Source organism: Pleurodeles waltl, chromosome 1_1 (assembly GCF_031143425.1).
Source record: "Pleurodeles waltl isolate 20211129_DDA chromosome 1_1, aPleWal1.hap1.20221129, whole genome shotgun sequence".
Classification (NCBI taxonomy): domain Eukaryota; kingdom Metazoa; phylum Chordata; class Amphibia; order Caudata; family Salamandridae; genus Pleurodeles; species Pleurodeles waltl.
This window is the reverse complement of record NC_090436.1, coordinates 454,394,866-454,420,173: the sequence shown is the minus strand read 5'-3', so window position 1 is coordinate 454,420,173 and position 25,308 is coordinate 454,394,866.

The window sequence follows — 25,308 nt, the reverse complement described above, 5'->3', positions numbered from 1 at the left end:
TTTTACTACGGTGTTCAACCTGATGGGAGCTCAAATAAAGCAACCTCAGTCAAATGTTGTATTCCCATATGGTGTGGGGAAAACAGGTGCAAAAACTATGAACATCCACACAGTCTTAGTTTTACCACATATAAAAAATAATGGGCATCAAACAGGAACTAGAAAAAAATCATGTAAACCACAGCTGTGCTTTGGTAACGAATTAATTCTTTAACTTCAGATAAGCAATCTATTTCGCACACAATCCCATATGTTCATTCGCGCCAACACCGCAGATCACTTCCTGGAAAATCAGCGCATGCCATTTTAGCACCTCGCAAAGATCCTGCCAAAATATTTTTTTCTTCTTGGAGGCAGCCGGAGTGTTTGTAATATAAAAACAGCAAAGCTAAAATTCATTCCATCTTCTGCCAGCTACACTTTTTGTCATCCAGCTCAAAGCAGGGAAAATGTTAACAAGATGGCACCCTAATCCTAAAGCACATTCCGAGTCCCTGAACTGAGCTGGTAGCTTGGCCAGGGAGTAGGAGGCATAGTAGAGAGGTTGGTGTCTCTGCAGAGTGGACATGATAGCCATATTGCAAACTCGGATGCCACTGCATTGTGAGATTTACCTTACATACAGAACTCATAGCAGTTGCAACCTCAGGAGGCAAGATCAGCAAATGAGACGAGACATGAAGGTTAGACAACACCAGCGGCCCTTGCATGTACAGGTGGTCAAGGCAAACAGAAGTATGCTCACGGTGGGACTGCTGCCGTAGGTGGATGTACAAGGCAAATGATTGGGGGAAACATAGCATTGCCGGACATGCTACACCAGTGGCAAAGAATCAGCGTGCCCACACAAGGCAATCCAGCAGCACAGCCATGCGGGTGCAAGTTTGAAGATCCATTTGATGCCTGTGGCACTCCTCACTACCCAGAGACAGGACACAGCAGCACAACATTTTACCCACCTCTCTGTTCCCCAGCCAGTATCACCACTGAGGTGGTATTGTATGTCTGCATGCAGTTCTCAGATCACTAGAGCGATTGTGCTTCCTGCAAAGACTATTAGCTGCCCAATGCCCTTTTTCTTCCACAACTTGTGAGAGGCTTGGATGGATTAGCAGAGATTGAATGTTCAGTGTGTTTTGGGGACGGACGGTTTATTTACTAATACAATGGATTTAGCTTTTATTGAGGTTAACATAGGATAGGTGTCGTAAGTAGCTAATAGCATTGTTAATGAAAATAAATAAATAAATACATAGAAACATACGTGAACGTTTTACTAACGTGCCCCTTCCATTTGTTTTCATATCGGAATAAAGTCAACTTTCTGAGAAATAGTGGTTTTTAAAGTCATCTTTCATGGTAGTTGCATTGGCATTGATCTACTTGTCAGTTGTAGCATGTCTGCTCCAATTAGTACAGGATTATGGAAGCTGTTGTTGATCACGCAGTAGTGGGTTATGCATGTTTTTTTTGCAAAATGGGGAGTGTACTTTCCAAGACATTTGTTTAAGATCATATCAAGGCATTTAGTTTATAAAGATTTCATGTACTAGAAAAATATTTATGGAGTATTGCTTTTCAATAATATTTCAGTCCATATGTATTGTAAATTATAACTTGTTCACCTCGGAGCCATGTCTTTTGTGGATGTAATCTTGCTATTGTTCCTATTACTTTGGATCATAGTATTGAGTGTAGATCTTGAGAAATGGGCACAGCAATGTCCTATGATCATGTCAGCATCCCAAACCCTTGGTACATTTATAGTATGTTGCATTTTACGATTGAGAAATATCTGCTCTGATTATCTTAGTGGTAATAATGCTATAAGGTTGCAGTCCCAAGCACCTAGACATTAGGAAACACCTTATTCCATCAAGGTTTGCTTTCATAATGCTGCCCTGGGCCTTCAAATGCAGACTGCCTTCTGGTACCTGAAAGCCGCCTGTTGCTAGGAAAAGAAGCAAAAGCAGTAGATAGAAGGTATCAGTCAGTGTGTCGGTGACATGATCTGCTGTGTCTCCCTTTGCATTCAGCCGCTGCGGTATGGAATCCATATCCAGTCTGTATGTGATTAGGTATAAGCTGGTGTCATGTTGAAGGAGTGAATGCATGTCCTGAAAGGTGTGGGATGCCTCCTGTGATGCCGCTGTAGCCCTTGGTGCTGAGCTGCTTTCTACTCTAGTTGGTGTATCATCATTACCTGCATCTTCATTGCATTCAGCTTGATGTCCTGGTTGACTTCCCCTCCGTGGAACTAATTGCTAGTGGAAAGAAGGAGAGCTTCGCAGGGCTATTTATTGCTCAGTGTGAAGCTGTATGAGAGGGAGTTGACTAAATATTTACTTGATTTTGTAACTATCATATTTACTATTTATTGTTAAGGAATGTTTCATTAAAGTATTTAATTTTATAATTTCAAATTTAATTATGTAATATTTTGGATATTTAAGTGTGTTTAAATTAATTGTTAACAAATTGATTTAATCTATCACCTGCTTGGACAGGTGGAATTTTCAGTAGTAAAGCCACGTTTCCCATTGTATTCGACAAATGGTAATGGGAATTTTACCGGTGCCCCTGTGACTTACAGAGCTGCTGGACAGGTAAGTTTGAGTACAGACTTCTTCTGAGAGTGATACTGCCCACAAGGAACATCCGCTAGTTATGCACCAGAGCAAACTGTCCCATATTACCTTATGTGGTACCTCTGAGTGCAGTGTTACACAGATTTTACTTGTGTGAAAATAAAGCACTTGGTTTAATTTGTTAATGGCTAGTGCCATATTGCTGCTGAAAACATGCACTAATGACGCTGTGGACAAGTTTTAATATGAGACTAGGTGTATAATGCGAGAGAATTTTTAATAGTGGGCACACACAGGAACGTAATTTACAATCTCTCATCTGATGGATCTTTTAAGGTTAACTGACATTCCGAGGGAGTTAACAATAACAAACAAAGCAATCTTTATGAAACCTGTTTGTGTCTGGCCCCACAAAGAAGACCAGGAATCAGTGATTGAAGTCAAGTAATTTCATTACCAATCAGTCCAATATATATCCATGTCATGAAAATAATAAAAAGATACAGTATCACTGCTGGCAAGCTGGGGGCGTGGCCAGCAGCCGATGAAGCTGCACGCGTGAGAGCAGAGCTCCGGAGCCGAGAACGGGGCCCGGGAAGAATCCTGCCTTAAACAAAGCCCAAAACTTAACTAAAAGCAGCCCCAACAATTGGGGACCCCTGTGTGGAAGTCTGAGAGGTGCCATCGCCCAAGAACAGTCGTACGGAAAGGAAAAGAGTTACGAGCTATACCACGCGCAGATCTCAAAATGGCGGCCACATCGAGAAACTCACATTGCATCAACTCCCCGGCAGAAGAAGGAAAGGTGGTTCGACTCGGGGAATAATAGAAACGGCAACAGAAGAATTACGGAACAACTATGAAATCCAGGTGAGAGCGCAGAGTCGGGCAGATCGGGCCAGAAGCAAGGGGGAAAAGAGCTCGAACGCCGGGGCAGAGAGTCGCGCCGCGAACAATTAGCCCAGCAAAAGCACTAACCAAGAACACTTACCCACGTCAGTGCCTTGACATAGTCAAACGCCCTCCACCACGCACACAAGGAGCCACATCAGAGAAACTAAAGCGTGAACCCTTCCCTCGCACATACCCGCCCGCCAAACTTCGCCAATCAACCTGGGGCAGGAAAGACGTAGCGACCATCACCCCTGGACCTCCGGTGACTCACACACAGAGGCCCTCCGCGAGCAAGAACCAAGTTAGCGCGCAAACACCAACAATTAACTAGAGACCAGGGGGACGCAGTGATCATCACCCACTGGACCACTGGAGACTCACGCGCAGAAAGCTGTCCTCCTCTAGAGGCCTGCACTGTGCCTGAACACGGCAAAGATCACAGCGGCGAGGATCGGGACGCAGAGAGCCCCCCCCTGCCATAGATTGAAATCATTGACCAATAGTCCCTGGCCTTGAACTACACCACAATTGAATCACCTGGCAGCAACACCCATTCACCTGGGTTCTGGACAGCTGCATTGACCGGGGGCCTTTCCCTTCCTTTTTTCTCCTCCCACACGCCGCTCAACGATAAGGAAAGGTTGCTCAACTCGGGGAATAATAGAAACGGTGAAAGAAGAATTACGGAACAACTATGAAATTCAGGTGAGAGCGCAGAATCAGGCAGATCGGGAGCCAGAAGCAAGGGGGGAAAGAGTTTGAACGCCGGGGTGGAGAGTCGCACTGCGAACAACTAGCACAGTGAAAGCACTAACCAAGAACACTTACCCCCGTCAATGCCCTGACATAATCAAACGCCCTCCATAACGCACACAAGGAGCCACATCAGGGAAACTTAAGCGTGAACCCCACCCCGCACATGCCCACCCACCAAGCTTCGCCAATTAACCCGGGGCAGGACAGACGTATCGACCATCACCCCCGGGCCACCGGAGACTCACACACAGAGGCCTTCCACGAGCAAGAACCAAGTTAACCAACAATTAACCAGAGACCAGAGGGACGCAGCGACCATCACCCACTGGACCACTGGAGACCCACGCGCAGAAAGCTATCCTCCTCCAGAGGACTACACTGTGCCTGAACACGGCAAAGATTACAGCGGCAAGGAACGGGATGCAGAACGCTCTCCCCGACATAGATTGAAATCATTGACCAATAGTCCCTGGCCTAAAACCACACCACAACTGAATCACCTGGCAGCAGCAACCATTCACCTGGGTCCTGGACAATTGCATTGACCGGGGACCGTTCCTTTTTTCTCTTCCCACACGCCACCCAACGATAAAGACAGCAAAATGGGCAAACCCAAAAAACGAGAGGGACAAGACCAAGAGGAGCCAATGTCCAATAAGACGCCCGGACAACCTCTTCATCCGGATCCCAAGACCACACCAACTCAACAAGAAACAACCCTGGACACGCTCCTGCAGGCTATAAGAGAATCTCGTGAAGCCCTCAAACAAAAAATAGATAATCTAACCGTTGGCTTATCACTACTACGAGACGACCATCGCAAATTAACAGGAAGGGTAGGAACTGCAGAGAAAACACTAAAATTGGTGACGTCAACTCAAAAAACATCAACCATAGAGACGGCCGAGCTCACAGCTAGAATCAAAACACTGGAGACCAGAGCAGAGGATGCGGAAAACCGTTCCCGCAGGAACAACCTGAGGCTAGTCGGAGTGCCGGAGGGATCGGAGTCTTCCACAGCAAACATGGAAATTTTCTTAGAAAACTGGCTCAAAGACACCATCCCTTTTGAAGGCTTATCACCTTTTTTTGCAGTCGAAAGAGCCCACAGGGTCCCAGGCAGACCCCCTCCACCAGGAACCAGACCTCGCCCAATCATAGCCAAACTACTGCACTTTAAAGACAGGGACTACATCCTCTCGCAAGCCCGCAAAATAGGGGAAATCACACTGAATAATCAGCCCATAATGATATTCCCCGACTTCACCAGGGAAACCCTGTCCCTAAGGGCCTCATATAATGACTGTAAACGCACCCTGCGCGAAAAAGGCATTAAATATGCAATGCTATTCCCTGCTAAACTGAGAGTCAAACACGAAGGCAAGACACACTTTTTCTCAACCCCTCAGCTAGCAGGAAACTGGATGGAAACTCTTAACTTCACACCATCAAGCACACAGAGTAAGCCCTCCCGCGCAGCCAGCAAGAGACGAGGAAGGTCCTCCAATAGAGTATTGGTTACAACACCCCCCAGACACCAATCCTTACAGGAAATGCGTAAGCCGATAGACATAGCAGCAACCCTGAGCAAAAAAAAACCACTTGACTCACAAGCATCAGGAGACGCCTCAGACCACGACTCAAGCTGTGGGAGCTTCTCTGTCTCTTCACAAGACACCTGCACTGACCTCCCAAAAGTCACCCCCAGAACAGCAGAAGAAATCATCTAGTAACTCTTGAATTGGTCACAGAACTTTTAATCTACCACTTGATCTTCAATAGCAAACGGCCTTATCCGAGAAGAACTCGTCATGCAACCATAAGTAAATAATAAACTTTGAACAATCCACCAAAGGCTATAGATATACCTCTACCGGGCCCCGGGACCGACCTAGAGTGTAAGCACTCGGCTCTGGCACACCTCCCACCACCAATAGGTGATAAGACAAGTTAAATGGTTTGGACGGGGAAAGTTTTAATAACCGGTCCTGGGGAGAGGGAGTTGGGGAAAGTTTTTGTTATTATCAGGGAGGGAATAACTCATGCACACACAACCACAATAGTTGGAGGAACTCCAACCAAACATAGGCCACTAAACATGATCTTGCATTCTGCAGAACACACATCTAACCCTGTCAAAGTAACACAGATCAATCTAGCCGATGACGACACAGTATAAAATAATAACCTGGAATGTAAGAGGTCTAAATAATATGTCCAAACGTTACAAAGTTCACAACTACCTCAAGCGTAGAGGAATACACATAGCCCTGCTACAAGAAACCCACCTCTCCGAACAAGAAGTCAAAGCCCTTAACAAAAGATGGAGGGGCCAAATAATAGCCACTAACTATTCCGCTTACGCCAGGGGGGCACTGATATGGATTTGCCCTGGAGTTTCCATGCAAATACTTCACAAGAGCATTGACAAAGAGGGAAGGTACGCGGTGATAAAGGGGAGACTAGGGGGAAGAGAAATAACTATAGGAAGTATATACGCGCCAAACTATGACCAAAGTAAATTTTTGGACAGACTGTCACTAGAAACAGGCCCCCTACTGGCTGGCAAAAATATAATAGGGGGGGACTTCAACTGCATAACTAACAACTCCTTAGACAGATCACACCCTCCAATATCACAATCCCAATCACTGAAAACTGCAAAGCATTTCGTAGAATGGCAGCAACACTGGCAATTAATAGATAGCTGGAGAACAACTAATCCTCAGTCAAGGGATTACTCATACTACTCACCAGTACACGACCTACACGTTAGACTCGACACCATTTTGGTGTCTCCCGAAATACAGAGCGACATGACTGCAGCCGAATACCTTAGTAGAACGATATCAGACCACAACCCCCTGTTAACCACTCTATCCTGGGGCAGAGAAAAGCCCACAATACCAACATGGCGCCTTAGAGCAGAAATGCTCGAAGACGAAGCGTTTAAAAACACACTACATACAGCCATAGAAGATTTTTTTTTAATCAATGAAGGAACCGCATCTACTAGATCCATCGAATGGGAAACTTTTAAAATAGTGATCCGGGGCAAGTGCATTGTCGAAAACATAGGCGTCCGAAAATCAATAGAAACAGAACTTTTGCAATTGGAAGAATCTCTTAGAGACCTAGAAAGAAGATACCCCACACAACCCGACCTACACCCCACGCTGGTGACAACCAGGACAAAAATCTGCGCAGCAGGTACCAAACTTGCTCGCTTTGGCTACAAACAATATCTAACTAGACAACACGCAGAAGGGGACAAAGCTAGCGCTCTACTAGCCTGACTTGCGCAACCCCCCAAAAAACAAACCACCATAGTCAAAATTGAAAATTAACAAGGCACACAGATATATACCCAAAAAGAGATAAACGCCGTCTTCCATGATTACTATGCCAATCTCTATGCGCCCCCCTTAGAAACATTGACCACCACCCAATTACACGAATTGGAAGCCCTCCCTGCCCCCAGCCTAACTCCAGAAATAAAGTCTTCCCTAGCGCTACATATAACAATCTCCGAAATAAAAGCAGCCATCCAAAGCATGGCAAGGGGCAAAGTTCCAGGAGCAGATGGACTCCCATTAGAATTTTACCACCAGTATCAAGACCTGCTAGCCCCCCACCTCTGCACACTATACGCAGAAGCATGGAATAGCAATACCCTACCTCAATCAACTAACATAGCCATTATGATCCCATTGCTGAAACCAGACAGACCCGCTAATGACGTCCGTTCCTACTGCCCCTTATCCATGCTTAACATAGACTAAAAAATACTTAGCCGTATCTTAGCAGACAGGCTGCTCCCACACATGACCTCATTGATACATCAAGACCAATCGGGCTTTATACCCAAACGCAGCACATCCCAGAATATTAGACGCCTTACATCAATACTTCACTCCTTGCCCCCAAACATACCTAATGCAGCAATCATTTCGGTTGATATAGAGAAAGCATTCGATAGTCTGAGGTGGGACTACTTAGAGCAAGTCATGCTGAAAATGGGACTAGGGGAAGGGTTCGTAAAATGGACCAAACTACTATATACTAATCCCACTGCAAGAGTAAGAACTGGCAACTATATATCCCCCCTACTACAGGTTGGAAGGGGTACTAGGCAAGGGTGCCCACTGTCCCCCCTTCTCTTTGCAATTGCAATAGAACCACTAGCTCAAATGGCCAGAACCGGCTCCTATTATAAAGGTATCCAAATTAACAACTGGACCCATTACATTGCTTTATACGCAGACAACATGCTACTCTTCCTACAAAACTTAGAGACAGAACAACAAGGGGCCATGAGTATGCTAGATAATTACGGAGTTGCCTCTGGACTCCGGATTAACTGGAGGAAGTCAGCCATCGTTCCACAGCACGCTAACACCTCAGAACCCACCAACAAAAGAGGTCTTCCATGGTCCCCCAACACTTTTAAATATCTAGGAGTAAGGATCTATCACTCAGTAAACGACCTACTAGAAGGGAACATACAGAGAGCTCTTAGAGGGATTAGATCTAGCATGCACTTCTGGGAAACACTGCCATTAACAGTCACGGGCAGAATTGCCCTCCTCAAAATGATAGTGTTGCCTAGGTTATTATACTATTTCTCAATAATCCCACTTATAATCCCGAAATCAACATTCAAAGAAATAGAGACCATGTCAACCACCTTCATATGGGGCCAGAGCAGACATAGAATAGCATTACAAACTCTCCAAAGACCCACAGCCGAGGGTGGCTTAGCAGCCCCGAACATGGAAATGTACTACTGGGCAGGCCAACTACAATGGATTGCAAAACTGCTATGCAACCCCCCAAACACCACCGAACTGAGCATCCCTTTAAACTGCCCTATAGACAAAATAATGGGAATTCTATTGAACCCCTGTAATCCAAATCCAAAGATAAACTACCAATGGAATGGGAATCGTCCAAACACTGCTGGTCCCAATACCTAAAACACGCACACATCAAAACTCCATATACACCGGAAATCCCACTGTCTTGCTTGTCTAATATTTCAGGGAAACAAGTTATCCCAGGTCTCAACAAATTGATGTCTAATAACATTACTAAATTAGGAGACCTATACAATGAGGGGAAAATGCTCACCTACGCTGAATTACAGAACCAATACAACCTTCCCACCGGCTTATTCATCACCCACAATGCCATCATTAAAATTGCCCACAAAGCTTGGAAAACAGGGACCCTCGAACCTCCCGCCCATAACGGTTGTAAAATCATTTGTACAATAGGGGACCAAAAAGGAGTAGTATCAGGAATATATAAAACACTACAAGCTAGCACGCACCTACCATTAGTAAAACTTAAATCCAAGTGGCAAACAGATCTAGGCATCACGTGGGATGAAACTCAATGGGACCAGATCATATCACGCATCTACCCAGTATCCAGAAATGCCAGGTTCAAATTAATAAATCTGTACATCTTCCACAGAGCTTATTTAACACCACAAATGATCTTTAAAATCTATGGTACAGATAACGCAAAATGCCCTAGATGCCCTGAACCTACAGCAGGCTTTCTACATATGCTCTGGAACTGCCCTCACCTAAATGCATTCTGGGAAGGGATCTTTGCAAAAATATCAGCCTGCACTGGAAGATCACTGCATAATTCTCCAACTGCGGCCTTATTTCCCAAGGCCATCAGCTTTTAAAATATCCAACAAGTTCATAGATCTAGCCCTAATTCTAGCCAGACGTGAAATCACCTCAAATTGGAAATCCCCAGCGGGTCCACAACTAATCAGATGGCAAAACACAGTCGAGAAATGGGCAGAGGTGGAAGGCATCGTTCTAATGCGCGAAGCAATCCGAGAACAAAGACCTAGGGAAGACACCATACAATGGGACTCAATTCTGGAGAAATTAAAATCACCAGAAACATCCACCATAGAAGCAGCTGTAACTACCTCGGACGCTGACACAGACTCAAATGCAGAACCTGAACAATAAAGCTCTACGAATGATAAGAAAGGGAAAAAGGGGGAAAAAAAAAAAATAATAATAATAATACAACAGCTGAAACCACTGAGACTCGCCAACAGAGAACTATATCACAAAATTAGAATTGCATGAGGGGAGGGAGGGGGGTTTAGTTATATAATGTAGAGTAATCAATATATCATTTTTACTGTTATGTTGTAAACTTTAATAAAATATTATTTTTTTAAAAAATCACTGCTGGCAAGCTGAAATATCACAATTGGTTCACTCTCAATAGATTAAGATACAGACAATAAGAGTGACTGCAATAACGCAACTGAGAATTAGGAATAGGTGTTCCATAAAGAAACTCATGCTCTATCTCCTCAACAAGAAATGATTCAAAAGAATCTCATCAGACTTCTAAGTAAGGAATGAGGATAATTTAAATGAAGTTGTAGGGAAATTTGGAAATACAAGGTGTCAGCATAGTGAAGGCTCCAGTACAAGTCTTCTAACAAATGGAATAAGTGTTTAGTATGAAGCTTCACACTTGCAAGAATAAGGAAAGAAGGCTGTAACCCTCAAAGTCTAGGGAATCCGCCACAACTTTGAACAGTGCAAGCATTCATTAAAACAAACAGAACCTTCAACATCAATCATATCTCTTCTCACCCCATCATGAACCAATCGTCTCTCTTACTAGGGTGTGCATCTGCAAAATCACCTGAATTTCTCACCCAACAGAACTCGGTCAATTACTGCAACCTTGAGTATCCCTCATTCCTGATACGTGATGATAGGAGACTTCATCTTCTCATTAGGTTTTTACCTACCTTGCCAAGTTTTCTCTTCTCAGCCCTTACTATCAGCAAAATTATTACATGTAACAATACTCCTTTTCTCTAGCAAATGAAAACTTGAAACACACTTGCAAAAGAAGGAACATGCTAACCAAGCAAAATACATTTTAGAATTAAGGCCTTTAGTCAGGATAACTTTACCTAAGCATTTAGGGCCAGATGTATCAAGGTTTTTTGCATTCGCAAACGGTGCGAATGCCCGTTTGCGAATGCAAAAAGCCAGTTCAGAATGTATGAAAGACATTCTGAACGCAATTTTAAGGAATCGCTAAAATAGCGATTCCTTAAAAGTGCGACCCTGTTTAGATAGTCGCAAATTGCATGTTTACTTATGAAATGTAAATATAAATGTGAATAATGAATACATGTGAGCAATTTAATTGAACACTAGTGCACACTTTTATAAAGCTTCAGTCTTTCAGTAGTTATATTTCATTAATCTATTAAAGTGTTGACACACATTAATATTATTTAGGGCACACAGTAAAAATAATGTTGAATGTAAGTGCTTATTTGCGCAATGATGATTTGTGAAGGATGAAGTCTAAATTGACCAGTTCCAATCTCCCATCTGATGCCGATGTTAGTCATCATAATAATACACGTATGAATCCATATCAGGCGAGGTTAAAACCTAGAAGTTCTCACATTTGTCTAGTGTTTGCCAGATGTGTCATGTCATCATAAAATCTACACTGAGTCTACTTAATTTCCATATCTCTTCTAGTTCTTTTCAATCCCTTTGAATGTTGCCTTTCCTTCCTCAACTGTACATAATTATATCCCTTGAAAATAATGAGGACATATCACACAGATGGCAAAAGCGATAAGAGGTCTCAAGATGGAACCCAGAATTCCACTTTCTAGATTTCCAAACCATCTGCTAATCCTAGAAAACCCATCTCCAGTTGTTTGTCAAACACATGTAGCTTCTGATTTCCTCAAAGTTGTCTTTCTGATTACTAATGTTCTTAATGCATTTCTTTATCTCCTTACTCTTGTGAGGGATATAGGTGCAGGATTGCTGAACCTTTAGCATCTTGCAGACTCCGCCCTCTTTTGCGAGAAGGATGTCTAACGCAAGATGGTTTGGCAAAACCACAAATCTCATAGCCACCATTTCAGTATCTGCAGCCAATAAGTAACTTGCTGTACTTGTGGCCAATTTGTCCACTATGGTGGAAAATGATCTAATCTTGAGATCATTCAAGATTACACATACAGATGGAATCGCTGCACCAAAAATGTATCCCACAATTTCAGCAACTAATAGTACCTAGTTTAGTCACAAGTCTCATTTCTCAAATAGGATCATTCAAATGTTCCACATTACAATATTTGGGAAAACTACACCTAAATAACATGAACCATAACATCCTTAAAACAATTTGAAATATGCACGATCCTGACAAACATGATAAACTCCAGGAATAACTGGATTGTGTCTTCCTAAGAACAGAAACCAAACTCCTACATATTAAAAAATATGGCCACATTCACTTCCACCTGTGTACTTACTGTTAAGGAAAGATTTGTCTCTACTCACACACCGTTGTGTCGCCAATCTAGAAGTAATGCAGACATAACTGTTAAATCTCAATGTTTAGCTTCTCCTTATTCCACAGCCCTTTATATCGCTGATCCTATCCTGTTTCCCCCTTTCATCTATTGCTCTCTTCCTGTCTTATATTAAATTTAAAAATGTCTCCTCAACCTCAGTTAAGGAACATGTCAAATTGTTTCTATGAGCATAAGCCGTGTCCAGTGTCATAGTCGGTCTGAGGTAAAATTTAACTTTATCAATTGTCTTAGCATGAAAATGACAATTCAAATACTTGAACAAAGAAAATTCAGAAAGTACCAAATCATAATTTGAATATTGATATTCTAAATGTCCTTTTCCATAAAACAAACTGAACAGAAGGATGTATGTAACACCATATGTAGAGGAATATGGTGTTAGGTAGGTAATTCCCTCTGCAGCTCACGCTTGAGCTCAGCTACTGTGGAAAATGCAGGTGAAGATAATCCTACAATGAGAACGATTAATACTACAACAATAAAAAATAACACCCCAAACTAACATGTATCTACGTCTGTTTGTTGTATTAGTTTTCATGACTTCTGTGGAATCAGACCATTGAGTAGAAATGTGCGTGACTGATATCCTGTTTGCTGTTTTATGATTGCCATAGGATATAATGGGATCAATCTCTCCCTCATTATTTTCATTCTTCGGGAGAGGCATTAAGGTGGCAGGATTCTAAGTAGCAAATCTCCTGACGGTTATGTTCTCAAACATAAGTATGATTTGTTCATATTTTGTCAGACTGCTGTTTGTAAGGCACTGAGTGCGAGTAGGTGTCAACACAGCTAGAGGATGTCCCATCACAATACCTTCACACTGTTCTATGCTTACGCCGACTGCTGCACAACTTTAAAACATGCGGGCAGTCCTGAAGCTATAGAAGCAAGAATATCAGAGAAATAGGCCACAGGTCATCTTGCATTTCCTTGTATCTTTATAAGCACTGAGAGAGCACAGCCCCCTCTCTCACTGCAGAAAAGAGTAAACGCTTTATTGTACTAAGGCATTCCTAGCGCTGAGACATGACAAGGACCTTCTCTCTGCTCTAGGAAGGCAAACAAGCAATCATTGTCTCATGGTATCCAATCAGACACATCCTTGTGTGGCAGCCTCTTTAAAGGCTTGGCCACTAGAGAAAAGTTGTGTATCCACTGGCGACAGTAGCCCACCATTCCCAAAAAATACCCTGACTTTTCTCTGGGTGGTTGGTGGATTCATTTTTTAAATTGCTGAGATTTGACACCTTCCTCACTCCTTTCTCAATGTGATGTCCAAGATACAGAACTTCCTTTTCACAATACTGTAACTTACTTAGGCACACTTTCTGTCCATTCTCAGATAAGTGGTTCAACCATGCAATGGTGTCTTGTTTGCAAGCTTCTTGAGTACCAGACTTCGCTAGCAGGTCATCGATATATACTAAACTAGGACAGAGTTTCAGAGCATGATTACAGTCTGAAGATTCTTTTGGAGGATCTGTCATGACCCCTCAAACCTGCCATGCTGTAACGGTGAAAGCAGTAAGAATTCAGGTAAAGAAGTATCCACAGTGGAGACAGGGACGCCCTAGTTGAAAGGTTTGCCGAGTTGTGTTGCACTTGTTACAAAGAAAAGACCAAAGAAAGAAATCGAAGATGGCCAACGAGAAGTCGGAAGGTTAAGTTGTAGTTCTAGTGTTGCATTCAGTTTATTTACAAGGATACCGCTTGGGAGCTTCGCACTTCAACTGTGGTCTGACAGGAATCCAAATATGCAGAGAGAGCGCGTCTTTTGAGGTAAACGTTTTTGTGAGAGAAACTAGACATCACATGTATTTTTACAGATAACGAGTTAGCTGCAGATAATAATAATTCATGGAGAACAAGCATTTACAGATACAGAAAGTTTTTTGAGTACTCTAAAGAGTTTACGGCTGGAATGAACTATTAGGAACATTTAAAAAATGTTAAGATAATTAAACAACAAACCGAATCATTTCATCACCAATATACAATAACGAACTTAAAAAAACTAAAACTGGAAGTTCAACACGCATTGCTTATAATAAGGCACAACAGTTATTTAGTTCATAACAACAGCAATTAAAAGACAGTCAAGAGGAAATTGTTACCTCATCTAAATCAACCATAAATAACTGTATATATATATATATATAGCAACCCAACAGAATAATTAAGAACGTGTAGAGAAACGTATTCAGAACTGAAAATCTCATCACGAGTCAAGAAGCAGACAACTCTTCGTGTTAGTTTGAGAACTGTTCCACGAAGTTCATTATCATATCCATAATAAACAATTACACAGGCAGAGAGAAGCAAAGCCTCAGGGAGCTCAGGGTGAGTGAGTGTAACATTGAAAGTCAGAGAGAATTAATTGTTAATTAATAAGAAAGTATAGATAATAGTGTGTCCCTAGTAATTGCAAATGTGATTTTTCAGGTGCCGTTATCCAGTCAAATAAGACATGAGGGGGCAGACTGAGTATTTGACAAAAAATCATCTCTGAGGCAGTCTATCTGAATCCAATTCCCCTTTCCCCATCCAGGGTGCTCAATACGGAGATTCTAATTTGTTGTGAGTAGACTGGGTTGGGTCTGAGGATTTATCTTCTGCTCCTGAGGGAATCAAATCCCTGATTTTGGTCAGGAGATCGCTCCCCCAGGTCCGCAGCATCACCAAGCTGTCCCCTTGTGCCTGACCCCGCACACGCAGTAGATCGCGTGTTCGAGGCCCTCCACCACCCGCAGGCATCCACCTGCGCCTCATCCCTGGTGTCTAGTGGGCTCTGGTAAGCGTCACTAGACTTGTGCTTTTGTGCCTTTTTAATTTGCGACTCGTTTTTTCTGTGCTTTTGTACCTTTTTAACCTTGTGACTCGTTTTCTGTGCCTTGAATCACTGTGCCGTTCTCTTTTCAGTTTCATTCTGTGCCTTTTTTGCCGCCTTTGCCCCTTGTGCGCTCCCCTTGTCGGCTCTCCCTGAGCCGATTTCCCCGCCGCTGCCTCCCTGCGGCCCGCCCCCTCTCGCCCCCATTCGCCGCTCCCTCCCGCCTCCCAGCTGCTCCTCCTTCCCCCCTCCCTTCTTAATGGCGGTCGCTGCGCGTCGAGGGGGAGCGACCTCTGACCTGATTTTGGTCAGGAGATCGCTCCCTCACGTCCGCAGCACCACCAAGCTGTCCCCTTGTCCCTGACCCCGCACACGCAGCAGATCGCGTGTTCGAGGCCCTCCACCACACGCAGGCATCCGCCTGCGCCTCATCCCTGGTGTCTAGTAGGCTCTGGTAAGCGTCACTAGACTTGTGCTTTTGTGCCTTTTTAATTTGTGCCTCGTTTTTTCTGTGCTTATGTACCTTTTTAACTTTGTGACTCATTTTCTGTACCTTGAATTATTGTGCCGCTCTTTTGACTCGTTTTCTGTGCTTTTGTGCCTTTTTTAACCTTGTGACTCGTTTTCTGTGCCTTGAATCACTGTGCCGTTCTCTTTTCAGTTTCATTCTGTTCCTTTATTGCCGCTTTTGCCCATTGTGCGCTCCTCTTGCCGGCTCTCCCTGAGCCGCTTTCCCCACCGCTGGCTCCCTGCGGCCGTCCCCTCGCGCCCCCATTCGCCGCTCCCTCCCGCCTCCCAGCTGCTCCTCCCTCCCTTCTTAATGGCGGTCGCTGCGCGTCGAGGGTGAGCGACCTCTGACCTGATTTTGGTCAGGAGATCGCTCCCCCACGTCCGCAGCACCACCAAGCTGTCCCCTTGTCCCTGACCCCGCACACGCAGCAGATTGCGTGTTCGAGGCCCTCCACCACCCGCAGGCATCTGCCTGTACCTCATCCGTGGTGTCTAGTGGGCTCTGGTAAGCGTCACTAGACTTGTGCTTTTGTGCCTTTTTAATTTGTGACTCATTTTTTCTGTGCTTCTGTACCTTTTTAACTTTGTGACTCGTTTTCTGAACCTTGAATTATTGTGCCTGCTATTGTGACTCGTTTTCTGTGCTTTTGTGCCTTTTTTAACCTTGTGACTCGTTTTCTGTGGCTTGAATCACTGTGCCGTTCTCTTTTCAGTTTCATTCTGTGCCTTTTTGCCACTTTTGCCCCTTGTGTGCTCCCCTTGTCGGCTCTCCCTGAGCCGATTTCCCACCGCTGCCTCCCTGCGGCCCGCCCCCCTCGCGCCCCCATTCGCCGCTCCCTCCCGCCTCCCAGCAGCTCCTCCTTCCCCCCTACCTTCTTAATGGCGGCCGCTGCGCATCGAGGGTGAGCGACCTCTGACATGATTTTGGTCAGGAGATCGCTCCCCCACGTCCGCAGCACCACCAAGCTGTCCCCTTGTCCCTGACCCCGCACACGCAGCAGATCACGTGTTCGAGGCCCTCCACCACCCGCAGGCATCCACCTGCACCTCATCCCTGGTGTCCAGTGGGCTCTGGTAAGTGTCACTAGATTTGTGCTTTTTTGCCTTTTAAATTTGTGACTTGTTTCCTCTGTGCTTCTGTACCTTTTTAACTTTGTGACTCGTTTTCTGTACCTTGAAATATTGTGCTGCTATTGTGACTCGTTTTCTGTGCTTTTGTGCCTTTTTTAACCTTGTGACCGTTTTCTGTGCCTTGAATCACTGTGCCATTCTCTTTTCAGTTTCATTCTGTGCCTTTTTTGCCACTTTTGCCCGTTGTGCGCTCCCCTTGCCGGCTCTCCATGAGCCGCTTTCCCCGCCGCTACCTCCCTGCGGCCCGCCCCCCTCTCGCCCCCATTCGCCGCTCCCTCCCGCCTCCCAGCTGCTCCTCCCTCCCCCCTCCATTCTTAATGGCGGTCGCTGCGTGTCGAGGGTGAGCGACCTCTGACCTGATTTTGGTCAGGAGATCGCTCCCCCACGTCCGCAGCACCACCAAGCTGTCCCCTTGTCCCTGACCCCGCACACGCAGCAGATCACGTGTTCGAGGCCCTCCACCACCCGCAGGCATCCTCCTGCACCTCATCCCTGGTGTCTAGTGGGCTCTGGTAAGCGTCACCAGACTTGTGCTTTTGTGCCTTTTTAATTTGTGACTCGTTTTCTCTGTGCTTCTGTACCTTTTTAACTTTGTGACTCGTTTTCTGTACCTTGAATTATTGTGCAGCTATTGTGACTTGTTTTCTGTGCTTTTGTGCCCTTTTTAACCTTGTGACTTGTTTTCTGTGCCTTGAATCACTGTGCCGTTCTCTTTTCAGTTTCATTCTGTGCCTTTTTTGCCGCTTTTGCCCGTTGTGCGCTCCCCTTGCCAGCTCTCCACGAGCCGCTTTCCCCGCCGCTGCCTCCCTGCCGCCCGCCCCCCTCTCACCCCCATTCGCCGCTCCCTCCCGCCTCCCAGCTGCTCCTCCCTCCCCCTCCCTTCTTAATGACGGTCGCTGCGCGTCGAGGGTGAGCGACCTCTGACCTGATTTTGGTCAGGAGATCGCTCCCTCACGTCGGCAGCCCCACCAAGCTGTCCCCTTGTCCCTGACCCCGCACACGCAGCCGATCGCGTGTTCGAGGCCCTCCACCACACACAGGCATCCGCCTGCGCCTCATCCCTGGTGTCTAGTGGGCTCTGGTAAGCGTCACTAGACTTGTGCTTTTGTGCCTTTTTAATTTATGACTCGTTTTTTCTGTGCTTCTGTACCTTTTTAACTTTGTGACTCGTTTTCTGTACCTTGAATTATTGTGGCACTATTGTGACTGTTTTCTGTACTTTTGTGCCTTTTTTAACCTTGTGACTCGTTTTCTGTGCCTTGAATCACTGTGCCGTTCTCTTTTCAGTTTCATTCTGCGACTTTTTTGCTGCTTTTGCCCCTTGTGCGCTCCCCTTGCCGGCTCTCCCTGAGCCGCTTTCTCCGCCGCTGCCTCCCTGCAGCTCCGCCCCCCTCACACCCCCATTCGCCGCTCCCTCCCGCCTCCCAGCTGCTCCTCCCTCCCCCATCCCTTCTTAATGGCGGTCGCTGCGCGTCGAGGGTGAGCGACCTCTGACCTGATTTTGGTCAGGAGATCGCTCCCCCACGTCCGCAGCACCACCAAGCTGTCCCCTTGTCCCTGACCCCACACACGGAGCAGATCGCATGTTTGAGGCCCTCCACCACCCGCAGGCATTCGCCTGCGCCTCATCCCTGGTGTCTAGTGGGCTCTGGTAAGCGTCACTAGACTTGTGCTTTTGTGCCTTTTTAATTTGTGACTTGTTTTCTGTACCTTGAATTATTGTGCTGCTATTGTGACTCGTTTTCTGTGCCTTTGTGCCTTTTTTAACCTTGTGACTCGTTTTCTGTGCCTTGAATCACTGTGCAGTTCTCTTTTCAGTTTCATTCTGTGCCTTTTTTGTCGCTTTTCCACATGTGCGCTCCCCTTGCCGGCTCTCCTTGAGCTGCTTTCCCCGCCGCTGCCTCCCTGCGGCCCCACCCCCCTCGCGCCCCCATTCGCCGCTCCTTCCCACCTCCCAGCTGCTCTTCCGTCCCCCTCCTTTCTTAATGGTGGTTGCTGCACGCCCGCGCGCAGCGGGCTCGCCGCTGGATCACCGGAGGCCGACCAACTCAACGCCCTCAATCCCGACCGCATCACAGCATGCTTCCAGTCCTCACCAAGGAACACCCACGGACCCTTCTCATGCCGCAGCTGCAGATTCACCTGCGACAGAACAACGAAACCTACAAAGCCCGGAAAAAAACACCTCCACTGCATCCTCCTCAACACCCGTTCCGCACGCAAGCACACCATCGAGCTCTGGGACCTGCTTGACTCCACCGCCCCAGACGTAGCCTTCCTGACCGAGACCTGGTGGAACGACTCCTCGGCGCCCGTCATCGCAATATCCATCCCGGACGGCTACAAGATCCTCCGAAGGGACCGCACCAACGGAATCGGAGGAGGAATAACCATTGCCCACAAATCCACCCTCAAGGTCTACACCCACACTGACGACACCCTCAAGACCGCCGAACACCTACACTTCCGCATCCACACCGACCCCAACACCACTCTCAGAGGAACGCTCATCTACAGACTTCCGGGACCACGAGCACCCTTCGGCGAATCCATCGCCGACCTCACCAGCACCCACGCACTCAACTCAACGGATGACATCCTCCTGGGGACCTACATTTCCACCTGGAGAACAACAACGACACCAACTCCACTACTCTGATCGACAACCTCACAAACCATGGCCTCAGACAACTCGTAAACACACCAACCCACATCACCGGCCACACGCTTGATCCCATCTTCTCTTCAAGCGCCCACGTCACCTTCAACCACACCACCGTCCTCCACTGGACCGACCACCACTGCATCCACTTCACCTTCAAGAAACATACCGAGCACCATCGCACCCAACAACCACCCCACCATTGCTGGAGTAAAGTTATGGAAGACCAGCTTACCAGCACCCTCACCCAGAACCCACCCTCCGACCCCACCGACCCAGACACCGCCGCCCACAACCTCAATCTGTGGATCAACTATTGCGCCAACACCCTTGTGCCACTCAAGAAACCCACTGACGAGCTCCTAAACCCCAAGCTCTACTGCCGGAAACTAAAAAAGGAATGGCTCCTCAAACGCACACCTGACAGGCTCATAGCCCACAAGGATACCACCCGCAGACACCACCAACTCATCAGACAAACCAAACGATCCCACTTCAAAGACCGCCTGCACAACAACGCACACGACAGCAAAGAGCTCTTCAGCATCGTAAAAGAACTCTCCAACCCCAGCACCGTCAATGACATCCCTCCATCCCAAGAACCCTGCAACACACTATCCACCTTCTTCCACCGAAAGATCACTGACATCCACGCCAGCTTCAACGCCACTCCCACGCCAGACACCACCCCAAAAAGCTCCACCTGCGCAAATCACCTGGACCAACGTCAATGACACAGAGACACGCAAGATCATGAACTCCATCCACTCAGGATCTCCGTCAGACCCCTGCCCCCACCACTTATACAACAAGGCTCCACCATCGCCCTCCAACTACGGAAGGTCATCAACATCTCCTTTGATACAGCGACTTTTCCGGAAAGTTGGAAGCACGCTGAAATCTGCGCCCTCCTCAAGAATCCCAAAGCAGACCCCAACGACCTCAAAAACTTCCGACCGATCTCCCTACTCCCCTTCCCAGCGAAGGTGATTGAAAAAATCCTCAACACGCAACTAACCACCCACCTCGAAGACAACAACATCCTGGCTCCCTCCCAATCCGGATTTAGACGAAATCACAGCACTGAGACCGCCCTTCTCACCGCCACAGACGACATCAGATGTCAAATGGACAACGGCGAAACATCAGCCCTCATCCTCCTGAACCTATCTGCCGCCTTCGACACAGTCTGCCACTGCACTCTGGAAAAATGCCTCCACGAAACCAGAATCCAAGGAAAAGCCCTCGACTGGATCATCTCATTCCTCTCCGGCAGAACCCAGAGAGTCCGCCTCCCCCTTCCGCTCCAAAGCCACCGACATCATCTGCGGCGTCCCCCAAGGCTCATCCCTCAGCCCGACGCTGTTCAACATCTACATGGCCCCCCTCGCACAAGTGGCCCAGCAACACAACCTCAACATTCTCACCTACGCCAACGACACCTAGCTCATCCTCTCGCTCACCAAAGACCCGCGCACAGCCAAAACCAACCTCCACGAAGGAATGGAATCCATCGCCGAATGGATGAAAAGCAGCCGTCTGAAACTCAATTCGGACAAGACGGAGGTCCTCATCCTAGGACCCACCCGTTCCGCCTGGAACGACTCCTGGTGGCCTACTATACTAGGAACCCCCCCGACACCAACCAACCAAGCACGAAACCTGGGCTTCGTCCTCGACTCCTCCCTCACCATGTCCAAACAGGTCAACGCAGTCTCCTCGTCCTGCTACAACACACTCTGCATGCTCGGTAGGATCTTCAAGTGGATCCCGACAGAAACAAGAAGAACGGTGACACAGGCCCTCGTCAGCAGCAGGCTAGACTACGGTAATGCAGAATACACAGGCATCCCAGCAAAAGACCTACTACGCCTCCAACACATCCAAAACACCTCCCCCCGGCTGATCCTCGACGCACCCCGACACAGCCACATCTCCCACCACCTGAGAAACTTTCAGTGGCTCCCCGTGGACAAGAGGATCACCTTCAAGCTTCTTACCCACACCCACAAAGCACTCCACAATACCGGACCAACCTATCTGACCAACAGACTCAGCTTCTACACCCGACCCACCAGCTTCGCTCCGCAAACCTCATGCTCGCCGTCGCCCCCCGCATCCAACGAAAGACCTCCGGAGGCAGATCCTTCTCATACCTTGCCGCCAAAACCTGGAACAGGCTCCCTACCAACCTGCGACAGACCCAAGACCTACTCACCTTCAGAAGACTCCTCAAGACCTGGCTCTTCGATCAGTAACAACAACACCCCCACTTCCCCCCTCCCAGCGCCTTGAAACCCTCTCCGGTACGTAGAGCGCTTTACAAAATTCAATGATTCAAGGTACTCTGACAGGATCTGATTAAAAATTGAGGGACTTTCCGTACCTTGCAGGACTCAGCACAATGCCAAAACACAATTCTAAAACCGGAAAGCAAAGAGGTACTGGCTGTCCTCATGCAAAGGAACAGAGAAAAATGCCCAACACTGATTGAATAAAGTGAGCCACTCAGCCTCACATGGAACAAAATCACAGCTGGATTTGGTACATTGGGACAAAAGGGAACAGCAATGCACTATGCTGCATTTACCACTAGGCTTCTGCAAGCACATAATGGGTGAATTAAATGGACTCCTCATTGTCTCCCTCAAAATGCCTTATTGCGTCATCAACTCAATCATGGGAGTAATTCCAGCAATTGTTTCAAGGGTCAGATTATGCTGTGGGTTCCTTGGATACTCAACATTAGGATTTACTTTTATGTGGCCAGGCTCAACTCCCTCCATGAGACCAATATCTTTTCTGGAAAAGTCCCATACCTCAGACTTCACTGAATCTTTAGGATCTGTTGGTAGATCCTCAGATGTCATTATAGGATACAACTCAATCTCTGGCCCGTCACTTCTCAATTTAGAACCTACATCTTCATCCTAGGTTAGGAGCTCTATGCCTTTTGCGGTGCAATAGATAAATCACATGCTAGTGAACTCACAGCACTAGAACTGCACACCACAAACTGTTGATTCTCCTCAAAGGACCCTATTTTGACAGGTACATCTTCTTTTCCAGGATTGTCATTTTCTTATTCGTGACTCCTACAACATGGATTCTTTTCTTCATGAGGGGTGGGTTTGGAACTTCCACTCTTTTAACAGTCAAAAATGATTCAGGGTGGCCATTCACCTCACCTTCTACAAATGGACCACTCTGGATTTGGACTTGATTTGAATTAAGTCGGGGACAATTAACATTTTGCTGCGGCATCAGGGCATGTGGAACCTGCATCACTGGAGCTTGAGACACATTAGAATTTTGCATTCTCAGCCTTGGTACATTCTGTGGCTGTATGGGGTTATTTCTCTGGGGCTGTGTAAAGTCTGATTTCTGAACTTGGTTCTCATTCATCACCCTATTAGGATTAAGATGACATTCCTACTTCCAATGCCATAACATATTGCAATAATGACAAGGATTTGATCTCTTCAAAGTTGCCACATCAATCACAGTACTTAGGTCAATTGGCACAGCACAACCTCTACCTTTTTACGGGAACCATTTTCCTTGCATCACAGGAGCTCTCTGCTAATATACTCCTTGCATAGAATTAACATTTCCTACAAAAGGTTGTAAGAGTGGAAAAATGTTGGTATACATAAATTATTTTTGTGTTGCAACTTTTTTATTATGCACGAATTTCAATACAAGTGTATTGTTACATATTAGCAATGAACAAAGATAAAGCTGAAGATAAACAAGGGGCAAGAGTACAAGTTTTCCACATTGCTATACACAGGGTAGAAACACTAGAGAATTCTATTCAAAACAATCCGGACAAACAAGAATCTAATTATGCTAAATGGTGTATTTAAACAATAACAGGGGTGAACAGATGGGGCAGGTGGTGAAAGCCGGGATAAATAGTAGCAATAGTAATGACGATGAGTTCAACACAGTATGAAGGGAGGGGATATATAAAAAAAAAGGGGGGGGCGGGAAGGTGTGAAGAAGGGAGTCGGAAGACGGACTAAAAAGAGAAGAGGAGAAAAAAAAGAGGGAGGGGAGTGAAATGTGCAGGGAGTTAGCTGGGGACCGATGACAGCGGCGGTATGTCAGGGCCTTTTGATAGGAAGGGGGCCCACACATGGGCAAAGATGGCAGCCTGATCTTGAAGATTATAAATGATTCTTTTGTGTTTAGCTATGGTAATCATCGCCACTATCTATTCCTAAGGCGTGGGGGAGGTAACCGATCTCCAGTGTCGTAGGATACAATTTTTTGCCGTTGCTAGGGCAGTATGTAGTAGTCTTTTTTGCTGTCGTGTTAAGGCTGGGAGGAAATCCATGTCATGTAACATGATAAGAGATGGGGGTAAGGGGATGGGGAGCGACATGAATTCCATCAGGGTGTGTTCTACAGCTGTCCACAGAGGTCAGATCGATGGACAGCCACATAGGACGTGGAGCAGGTCACAGTGTGTTTCAGTGCAACACCAGCATATTGCGTGTGGGAGGAGGCTGGTCTTGTGGAGTTAAGCCGGGGTCCAGTACCAATTGTGTAGTATCTTGAAGAGACAGAATTTTAAGTGGGCTTCCCGTGTGCCTCTGTCCAACGCCTCCACCATATCCGCCCAGTCCTCTACGTCAAAGGCCTGCTGGAGGCAGGTCTGCCACTGCAGGCGCAAGGTGTCCAGTGTAGGGTGGGAGTGTAGGTGGCCTGTGATGACTTCGTACAAGCCTACCATTACTCCTTTGTGTTTCCCCCAGGCCTTCAGGTAAGCTACAATGGGCGAGGATTGCAATCCCCGTCGAATAGTGTCAGTGTGTTAGCGCATACAATGCTGGAGTTGTTGATATCTCCATTCTTGTTTGAAATGAAGGTGGAATTCTGCCCGTAACCTGGCAAAGGGTTTAAGCTTACCATCTTCTAGCACCTGTGTTAGGCGGTCTATACCAGCTTCCCTCCATTCTGGCAAGTGGAAAGTTTCTCCACCTATGCGTAAACTGTCATAGTGCCATAGGGGGCCTGGGTGTGCAGGTAGGGGTGGATCCCTAGTAGGTGATGGACCCTCTGCCATGCAACACATGTCACCTGCAAGATCGGATTCCGGTCACTAGGGGATGCGGGGGTCATACGGTAAAGTCCGTCTAGGCCTTTATTATGGGAAAGTAGTGCCCTCTCCACTGGGATCCACAGTGGCGACTCCGCGAGGCCAGGTAGAGTTGTGGGTAGTGGGGACAGGTGGAGAGCTAGGGCATAATCCTCCACCGAGGGGAGCCCCATTCCACCATGAGATCTGCGTGCTATTACCTTAGCTGGTGCCAACCGCGGGCGCATGGATCCCCACACAAACGATCTGATTGCAGCATCAATCGACCTCAGCATGGTGAGAGGTATCTGAAGGGGCAGGAGTCCCAGAACATAGGTGAATTGCGTCACTGTGACCATCCGCACCGCCTGCAACCTGCCCCACATGGATAGGCCCAGTTAGGTCCAGTTGTCGAAGTCCAGTCACATATGTGCAATT